Source organism: Miscanthus floridulus, chromosome 18, assembly GCF_019320115.1.
Source record: "Miscanthus floridulus cultivar M001 chromosome 18, ASM1932011v1, whole genome shotgun sequence".
Taxonomy (NCBI): Eukaryota; Viridiplantae; Streptophyta; class Magnoliopsida; order Poales; family Poaceae; genus Miscanthus; species Miscanthus floridulus.
In genome coordinates, this window is record NC_089597.1 from 72,109,307 (window position 1) to 72,119,675 (window position 10,369).

General features: G+C 40.0%; 1 pseudogene; it reads right to left on the reverse strand.

Annotated features, from left to right (window-relative positions):
- Positions 1–210: 210 nt before the first annotated feature.
- LOC136524010 (uncharacterized) lies at positions 211–1,867 on the reverse strand (annotated as a pseudogene).
- Between the last annotated feature and the right edge of the window lie 8,502 nt (positions 1,868–10,369).

The following is a 10,369-nucleotide window of genomic DNA, read 5'->3' on the forward strand; positions in this document are numbered from 1 at the left end:
CTCGGCTGCTGCATCCAGCGGCCGGCACCTCTGCAGTGCCTCTGCTCTACCTGGTTTTGTATTATCAAATAATTGTCAATTGATTTATCTATAGTTCAATGCAATGATTTATGTAGATTTGAAAGCTTTTTAATTGATTTTTTCTTTTAAATTGACACGTTTTGTACTGTAATTATTAATTAATACATGTATTATTGTTGATTTCTTCTTTTAAAAGGTAACATCATGATTCTTATTTGTTGTTCTACAATTTTTATTCATGATTTGCATATTATCGTTTTTAGCAAAAATTTCGTAGCTCCTGCCTCCATTCTTAGACTGGGTCCGCCACTGGTTTGACTTGTCGACCGGGTATTTTAGATAAGCTTTGATCATATTAGACTCAATGTCTTGGATGTTTGAGGGAGATGACTTTTCAAACAATGCCTGCAACGCTGCAAAAAAACCCAGATCCAAAACATTATGATCTGGAGAATTGGGTGGCTGACACATTAATTAACCTTATATCCCACCCATCTTCTTGTGCAACATGGCAAAATTATGGATCGTCATCCACTGCAATATGCGTTTTTGCGTTGTCTTGTTGAATGAATATTGGGCATCCTCGTTCTTCAGCGGGTCATTTTTCTTTGATGGCAGGCAAGACTTTTTCAATTAGAAACTTTCGGATAGTATCCCTTGTGACCGTTGTCATGGCCTTTTAACTCCATGGTTCCTATACATTCAACAATGCAAGTAGATTAAATAACCAGGATTAGTAACGTTGCTTTGATAAAAGGCATATTTTCCTGAAATAAAAAAGAAAGATAATTATCATACCTCTCGGCCTATTGGGACTTTTCCTCTTGGCTGGTTCTAATTTAGTGAAGGGAAAAATCCCTATTTTACCATCAAATGTGCATACGCTGTTCTCAAACCTGGGATGGGTTGTAACCCCTAGAAACATCACCTTTTCAATGAAATTTTTGCTCTTCACGTCATGTAATAGATTTGGTTTTTCTTTGTTCTATAAAACCATTTCTCATCTATGTAAATGATGTTGTACAAAGATTTGAATGTTGGGTCATCTGGTAGGCTAAGGCTGTCAAGCATATGTATGCAAAACCTCACACGTTCCTTCATGTTTTGTTCAATCAAGGTGAACTTTATGGCATTTGTATGGCACCTAAACTTTCCTTCTTTTAGACACTTATGTAATGTGCTCTTTGACATATGCAAGGCGTTGGCTAGGTCACTGGATAGTATGACGCTGTCTAAGTGGCACATCTATGATTACATCTGGGTTAAATGGAAGTTTTTTGCAGTCACAATTTTTTTTCTTATTCCAATCAAAAGCTTGAATTCCACCACCTTTTTGTCCATCTAGCCATACGCGCTGGACATCTCTCAATGGCACCCCCATATCATTAGCAACAGACTTCGTCACTCCCTCCATTATGCCTGGTGTTGATCTTTCTAAGCACATGGCATACAAGATCCTTTTCATATCAGGAGGGTAGTACCGCCTCCTCTTGATATTGACAGGAGTGACTACACATAGACATTTGCATGCCTCAGTACGTGCATGCGACATGCAGTATGCAATGAAAAAAAATTGACGTATGGCTCATAGTAAGTGCATGCGACATGGTTTGCATGCAGAAAGTTTCGGCTCGCTCAAAAAATAAAACACTGCGCGACAATGGAACTTGCTTGGAGTAGTGATGAGTAGTGTAGGACTACCTGAGTCGAAAGCCTCAACATCAGCTTCGCCGCCGGCTGTCATTTCCACCGTGGACTTCGCCTTGAGCCACGGCGTCCGCTTCTTCAGCTTGGTCCAGGACGTCCGCTTCTTCAGCTTGAACCACAACCGAACATCTACAACCATATCCTAGCGACCATTAAGGTCGTCGGGTGCCATTATTTGCCTTTCCAGAGAACTCGTAGGTTGCCCGACGACCACAATGTTGCTGGTTGCTGTCCAAGCTTGGAAGGATCGGTGAGGAGAGGAAATAAAAATATAATATACCTTTCCATCGGTGAGGAGAGGAAGAAATAAAAATATAATACACACGGGAAACGAAATGCTCACCCCTCGAATGCCAAGATGCCACTCAACCACCAAGCCACGACTCATGTTCAATTTAAAGAAAGGAATCAATTTACTTATTGTTTAAATTTTGTAAACCAAGTCTAGATGAATATTAAGTGGAATAATATTTTTATATAATAGTTCCATAATAATTGAGTAGATTACACAGTCAGCTACTCTTTTTTGTTTCAAATATTTACTCATCCATCAAAAAGAGTGCCATTCTAGAAAATGATCCCTCTATATTAAAGGTACTTTGCATTTCCAAGAATGCTCACTTTTGGATATCTACTGTAATTAATTGCATATGTATCATTACAACCAACTCTACCGCCAAACACATAATAGCACTCTGATGAGCAACTGCCCACTGCCACAACTCTACCCCCGGAACTAAGACAAGATGCCACCACCGCTACTCTATCGCCAGAATGAGGACATGATGCCCTTTAGGCGATATGCCGTCTTGAGGTCTATATCCGATTGTGTACCTCTCGTAAGTGAGCTCATGCATACATTTCAAATTCCACGGCGTAGAACCTCTTCGTGCCACTATGTCTTGTGTCACGCCGCCTCACCTCACGTCGTGTCGTCACGCCTTGCATCATACCGCCACACTAATCAAACAAGCCTAGCCGATAAGAGTTGAATGGACCAATCCCAAGCTAACTCGTGGCCCTGATCCGGTCTACCCTCAAACTAAGACATGGTCTGGCTCAGCCATGATCTCAGCCAATTGTATGTTGCCACATGTGCGGTCCAACCCGCTCTGACCTATTCTCAAACTTGGTCTAGTCTAGCACAGATCGGTGCAAAAGTGGTAAATATTTATAGTTAGCACTTATGTGTTGCAGCCACCTTCAATAGAGATGACTGTAGAGCTGTTGATCAAGATAGGATGCTTGCTGGAAGGAGCAGAGATGACAACAGGCCAACTGATCAGTACAGGGCACGTGCTGCAAGGAGTAGCGATGATCACAGGGCCATTGATTAAGAAAATACGCATGCTGAAAGGAGACGATTCCACATAGTTCTACATATTCAATGCAAGATGGTATGGAAAAAATACTTATGTTAAACTATAGATGAACATTTATTTTTTGACAGTGTATGTTGTGACAAAAAATACCAATCATAGATGAAGAAAAATAATAGTGAGGTGCTAATAACATAATCAAGAATAAGAGTTTAGTGCACATGTTACAATACTCATTTACTGAAACATACTCCATTTGGACCATTTACTTTTAGATGAATTATCGGATAATGACAACATGGAAACGGGGGAAGTACAAGAGCAGTAGCGACTTGCAGATACAACAAATGGTATGGACACTAAACCAAGTAAAAAAAATACTTTTCTCTACCAAAATGAATTTGACACTTCTTCTCTATATGTTTTAGGTGTTCATTTCACTCTTCTTTTGTATATGTTTTAGGTGGTGTTGGTATAAGTTAATGCACACAGAATAATCCGCAAGCGCACGGATAATATACTGATATAGCACTTCACCGGGAGTAACCCAATTTTATATCTATCTCAAGGAAATATGTGTGAGAACAACTAAATCTAATTTAACCCAACTTCATAATCAAGGTTAGATAACAGGAGTATAAAGGAGATCACAAAGGTCTTCTAGTTCTAACTTCAGTAAGGTTTATCTTCTATTGTTCAATTCTGAGGATATTACTAAAGAAAACACAGGAAGAATATATTTCCTATAGTAACAAAGTTCTGCTAGGCCTACAAATGGGAGGTGAACTACAAAGGATTCAACGAGGCTATAAGAGTCACCCTCGTGAGCTACCATCGATGCGAAAAGTAGGGTACATCTATGAGTAACCGAGTTTAAGCACCACTCTTACACTATGAATACTACTTTAACCCAGGAGCTATAAGGATTAAAGTACTCAAAAGAGAGTCAAAAACCTGAAGAACAATATGAACAAGATGCTTACTTAAATTAGAAGTCGATTACCATAGAATCTCAGAAGCAAGCTCAAGAAGAACTTGATTTCACCAGGGTACAAGCTGTAGAGAGAGCACCGATAGGCCGACACTTTCTCCAAACTCTTCCCTCTCACTCTATCTCTCTATTTCTAATACAAGACTAGATCCTACTGAGGACTAATTTTCTCTTGATTGCTAGCTCTAATCCTGGTGGAAATATGAATTAGGGTTTGTGGCCCTCACGCTCTCTGGATCAAATGCCTCCTTCCCTGGAGGAGGGGGGGGTACAGGCAGGTATATATAGGGGCCTTCAAGCATCCTCGACCCTTGGATCAATCTGACTTAAAAGGATGACGTAGATGCAAATCCTAAGACGGTGGAGAACCGACATTTGAAGGAGGAGCTGATAGGGTGGTCCCACAGGTCGGCCATTCTGACAGTGCGGCTGGCCGGCCCCACCTGTCAGTGGCTCGAGCACTGCTTTGATGGAGTACCTCCTAGAGTCTTCTAGAGTCTTTCCCGTAGGTACCCCTGTGGAATTCAATGATTTCCTTTAACGAATAGGTCCTCCTTGGTGTTTTTCTGATTAAATCCTGCTGGAAACATAGATTCTCCAAAACTCATGGAATTTGTCAGTTAAAACCCCTAAGTCTATGTTGGTGATCCATTTTAGTCATTTATACAAGGTATATTGATGGTTTGTGATGTATGTTAACTACCATCAACAAACCCCCACACTTAGGCTTTTACTCGTCCTCGATAAAAGGATGGACTACTTAAGACATAACCTTGGGACAAGACATCAACATAAATCCATTCCCAGTCATACATGCTCAATAGGATTCAATGTGTCTACCATGAAACTTTAGGTGGTTAAAGAATGGAACAGCTTGAAACAGATCACCATCTTCCTTCAGTCAAGTCAATTGGAGAAATATTTTAAGATTTTGAAAATAAAACATAGCTTACCTTCTCCTCTTGCGGTACTCTCAAATCACTCAATATATATGTGGTATTTCTAGATCCTCACTGAGGCAATGATGACTTTGCCTTCTTTTTGCCTACTTCTAAAAGCTTATATGGAGCTCAGGTAGGGATAAATATGAAAACATACTTGCATTGCATATATTGTAAAGTCAAAACAAGGATCCAAGGAGAAAAATATCATACTCTTAGATCAAGATGTTCATGTGCGTGGATATATATATGGTGGCTAACCTAATTCTACTATGCTCCTTGGAACATATCTCTCTTGTTTGAAACTTTAAAATACTTTTATTGCAAGAAAACATGGGCTATCTTATTCATCTTTCTTTTCTCTCTTTTTTTAGGCAGGCATCAGAGTACCCATTGTTTTAAATATCTCAAACACTTGTCCATTTTTTTCAATACTTTCTTTTTTCTTTCATGAATAACTCTTGCATAGCCCATGTCTCTTTTCTGCAAGTGACACTTTTCAAGAGAGATACTTACAAGACTTAGAGCATTTATCCTAACAAACTTATTTTTGTGTCTATTCCTAGTGTAGGAGTAGAACATTTTTGGGTGGATGGAAAACATGTTGTTGTGTACTCCTAGTGTAGGAGATCGAGAGGCCTGTCCCGAAGCCCAATCGGGTCCAACTTTGGTCGACGTGGTCCTTGGTCTATTACTTCTTGAATTTCATGATTTTCATGATCGGATTTCATTCTGTTATCGCAGTGTGCTTCCCCCACACTTGTTTCTTGTTTACCTTTATGCACAACATGTGGAGACAAACACATATATAGAATAGAGAATAGGTAATAATAACAAAATTTATTAATATCATAGGGCACTTTATTACACAACCAAATCTAACCACAAACTTTAATTACTCTAACTTCTAAGCTAAGCAAAATGACCTAAACATTGACCTAATTGTGCCCTAATGATCCACAACCTAACTCTTAACTCTCATACGTCTCCTTGTTGACAATATAGCAACTTAAGATCACAAGCTCATATTCTAGGTTCTTGCGATAAACGTGCTCCTTATCTATCCTAAACTGCAGAGCGTGGGTATAATCGGTGAGAGTTTTGATCTTGTCATGCAGCATGGCAATGGTCGGTCGTTGGCACTTCTCGTCATTTTCTAGGATAGAGGGTGGCACCCTCTTCTTCTTCTCCTTCTATGGCACGACCTTGATTTGGTCAGGAGCAGCACAAACACCATCAATGCTCAAGTGAGGAGTGACTGACTTGTACTTCACACACGTGATGTCTCCAAACTTGTTAGTCTTTATCCTGGTCAGCGTCTCGTTCGCCCTTGGAGGAAGGATGTTGATCTCCTTCAAGACCTTAATCTTTGGCACCTCCGGCTGGCATGGCTTGTCTTGAAGAAGTAGACATGGCAGCTATAACACCCTAGGTGTCAAGCTTGAATAATTTGACTTGCATTGCATGAGCATAAGCATCAAGCATTCATATATAAGCTTTTACATGTGAAACATATATTTGGAACATGCTTGTTATTTCATGTTTTCTTATGTGTATGCTTATGATCATGTGTGAATAAGTGTAAATGTTTTATGTTGGTCACTAAAACACCTTAGCAACACTTAGGATGACTAATGGAACATTGTTCATGTAGATCACTTTGTCTAATTAAGCCCCTAAGAGATGGTATGCATGTTGACCTTGGAAGTTTTATATGTGACCAATGTATGAAATACTTGTGTGACCTTAGGAATACCCTAAACATGTTTAGAATGTCATTATGAACAACTTTGGTATTCATGACTAGTGCTAGTTTGGTCACTAAGTCATAGTTTTAGTGTAAGTCATCATTTGAAAGTGATATGTTTGACCTAGTTTGAACCATGTCATAGAGACTTTGCATGGATGTGCTCACTAAAGCAAAGTTGTAGTATTTGAGTAGGGAAACAACTTTTATTTTTGGGTCATAGGCTGCCACTGGCCGACGACGGGCCCTCACCGCAGCGCGCTGGTGCTAGATACCTGAGACCCCGTGTGGCCCCTCTCGCACTCACGTGCTCACTTTCTCACTCTCCAGCGCTCTCTCTCGCTCTCGCCATGGAAGAGCTGAGCGCCGCCAAGCAACCGAGTAGCTCTACTGTCACCTAGCGCCCACTCCACTGCGCCATTGACGCCTCCATCTCGCAGCTAGTTTTGCCACACTCCCCTCTACCTCCTCGACGTGGTTGCAGCACCGAACGAGCTACGGTGAGGGCGAAATTGCCGTTCCCGCCCTCACCGGAGATCTCGGCTTCCATGGCAGCCTCCATGGTGAGCTCGTCACTGCTGAGTTTACCTATGCATTGTTTCTTATTCCTAGCATTAGAGCTTGGTCAGGGGGTAGGCTAGCTAGTGGCATGACCTCACCGCGAATAGATGCCTCGTCGGTGCGGAACATGACGCGCAGCGCCACCGCACTCTCACCGCCGCACCATTATGCACGCGAGCAGAGCTCATCGAAGCACCTCGCCTAGCCTAGGTAGCCGCAATAGGGTCACATCATCACTGCGGAGCTCGCACGCCTCTCACCGAGCCTTGCCTTGGCCGGAGACGGCCGGCGTATCGCGGCGCAGCGTTGCCGTGTTGCCATGGCCGGTGACGAGCATGCTCCATCGCATCTACATTGCCACCACCTAGGTCAATCAATGCGATTTGATGTGTAGATCACATTGGTGTGTTTGGTTTCACCGGAGACCTCATTGTCGGCGAGATATCACCGGCCAACCATGTCACACCCCAAAATTTCTGATTTTGGGTTATGCATAGAAAACACTAAATAAAATGAATTATTTTAATATTTGGATAAAATTTACCAAGTTTAGTTTGAGCTAGCACAAATTTAGTTATAGGAAAAATGTGAATTTTCAAAGTTTTCTAATTTTGATGGGCTTTTGGATGATGTGATGTTTGCTTGTTGCTTCTTTGTGTGTTGAGAGTGAGCAAAGTCTTTAAAATGCGTTAGTAGGTCGATTTCGTTGGCTCAAGTTTTCGTTGGAAGCTTCCAAAAATCTTTTCTTTGTAAGGCAAATTACTCCTTTTAGTTCCTCGTCTGTTAATCAATCTCTACAAACTTCTCGGGAAAATTTTCAGCTTTTTCTAGAACTTGTTCCTACTTGTCTATGCACATAATTTAATTTTTAGATGCTCCAAATTATCTTATCATGGGCTCCAAATACTTTATTTGGGTTCCTCATGTTCCATAATGTCTCTAAGAATTTTTCTCGAATTTTCAGAGCTTTTAAAGTATTTTTCGTGGCTTAAATAATAATTCTAGACTTTTCTAGAATTATTTTATCCACGAAATTAATAATTCCAAAAATAATAAATCTCTCATTTTTTCTAACGCTCAAAGCCCATGTGCAATAATCCTAATAAATCCTAAAGACCCATGCATTTATTTACTAATGGGCTTTAATGATTATTTAGGCCCATTAGTAAATGTGGAGGGTGCAACATCTATTAGTACCATATTGCTAGTTGATGTAGATGTGGAGAGTTTTTCTTCCAATAAATATGTACCAACTCCTTGGGCAAAGCACATCAAAACTTCCGTAAGGGGAGCCCCTAGTTTGGGAAATTCCTCGTGTAGTAAATCAGATGTTTCTCTTTCTTCTCTCGCCGTCGCCATCGTCATCGCCGTCGCCGCCGCGCTGCCTAGCCTGGCCATCCTCTTCTTCGTGCAACAAGTCAAGTCTACCCCTATGCAGCTGCTGTTGCCATGGCCGTGTGGTGGCTGTACGGTAGGCCAAAGGATAAAGATGAGGTAATTACGAAATTACCACCAGTTCGTAATATCATCGTCGTATATTCGTTTTAAGTCCGTTTTGAATCATTCCAATCGTGTTAGATTTGTATCGATGTGATCTACATGCTAGTGTCGTGTTTTTTCATGTCAAGTGACTTTTATATATATGCCTAAATATTAATTTGATTAATACGCATCCAACTAGTTTTTATAAATAAAAGCAACATAATTATATACAATGCTCTTTTGCAAATAGGTTTTAACATGACTAGTTGCTAACATAAATATGTTCTAAATTATAATATGTTTAGTCTAAACACACATATCAAATTTGAGTAGATGTTCTCACATGTCAGTTTGTATTAGCAAGTTAAAGTTGAATTGGCATAAATGATATCAAAATATTTATAAAATATGATTAGCTTCAACTCAATTTTTAAGTATAAATATGATTTGTTTAATCTAAATAAATGCTACTCACATGATTTTTCCTAATTAACATAAATCAAGCGTATAGTCTTCTCTTTTCTTTTATAATATAAAACCCTGTAGTCATTTCTTTACAATCGTAGTTCTGATTAGCGTGCTTTTCATGTCTGTGTGTTCGTAGCGACATCTAGAACATCTTTAAAACCTTTTTACTTGTTGTTTATTATGTTTTGTGTACTATTCTGATTTAGTTCTATTGTTTGTTTCATGTATGATTGCATGGATGTGCTTTATGATAATGTCCAGTCGGTGAGCTATACGTGGTAAATCAAGAAGCAGATCTTTGAACGTTTGGACTAGAAGAAGGATCTAAGTTTAAGGCAAGTATAGCATGGGATCATCCTTATTGTCCTATTCACCTTTAATCATTTAATTCATGCTGCATGTGTCTACCTTAACTACCACTAAGGATTTCCTAGTACTTTGTACCTTGTGCCTTGATACCTATGGGGTATTGCATTGGGTAGTATGATGCTAGTGCTCAACTAAAGTCATGATCTTATAACTTGACTAATGGTATATGCAATAAACACTAAAAGATGTTTTTAGCAATATGGAACAAGGGGCTAGAGCATTGGGCTGTTATAATGGTGCTCTAGATTCCACTTCCTAAGGACTTATCTGTAAGAGATCATCCGGAACTTACAGTACAATTGTGAGAGCTATATTGCTTTGGCTTTAGCTCAGTATGAGGACCTTTTCTATCTTGTTAGGGGTTATCTTTATTGGCATAAGAATGACTTGCCAGATCGGATATAGGACAACCTCTACTCTTATGTGTATAGCTGTGATGGAATTGTGCCATTCGATAGGGGGGTTCCTATATCTGTTTGTCGAGTGAATCTAATGGCCCTAACTTATTTGACGAACCTTTGAAAGGCTTCATAGCAAACCCTGCCGACCTTCCTTGGTAGTGGGTTAAGAGGCTGGTCATCATAGGCAAAAGGGTAAATCACGACTCATAGTGAAAGTGTACAACCTCTGCAGAGTGTAAAACTGGTATATAAGCCGTGCTCACGGTCATGAGCAGCCTTGGAACAATTACAGAATAGATGATGAACACTGATGATAAAAATGCTCATTAATGATACTATTATGTAACACCCCAGGTGTTTGG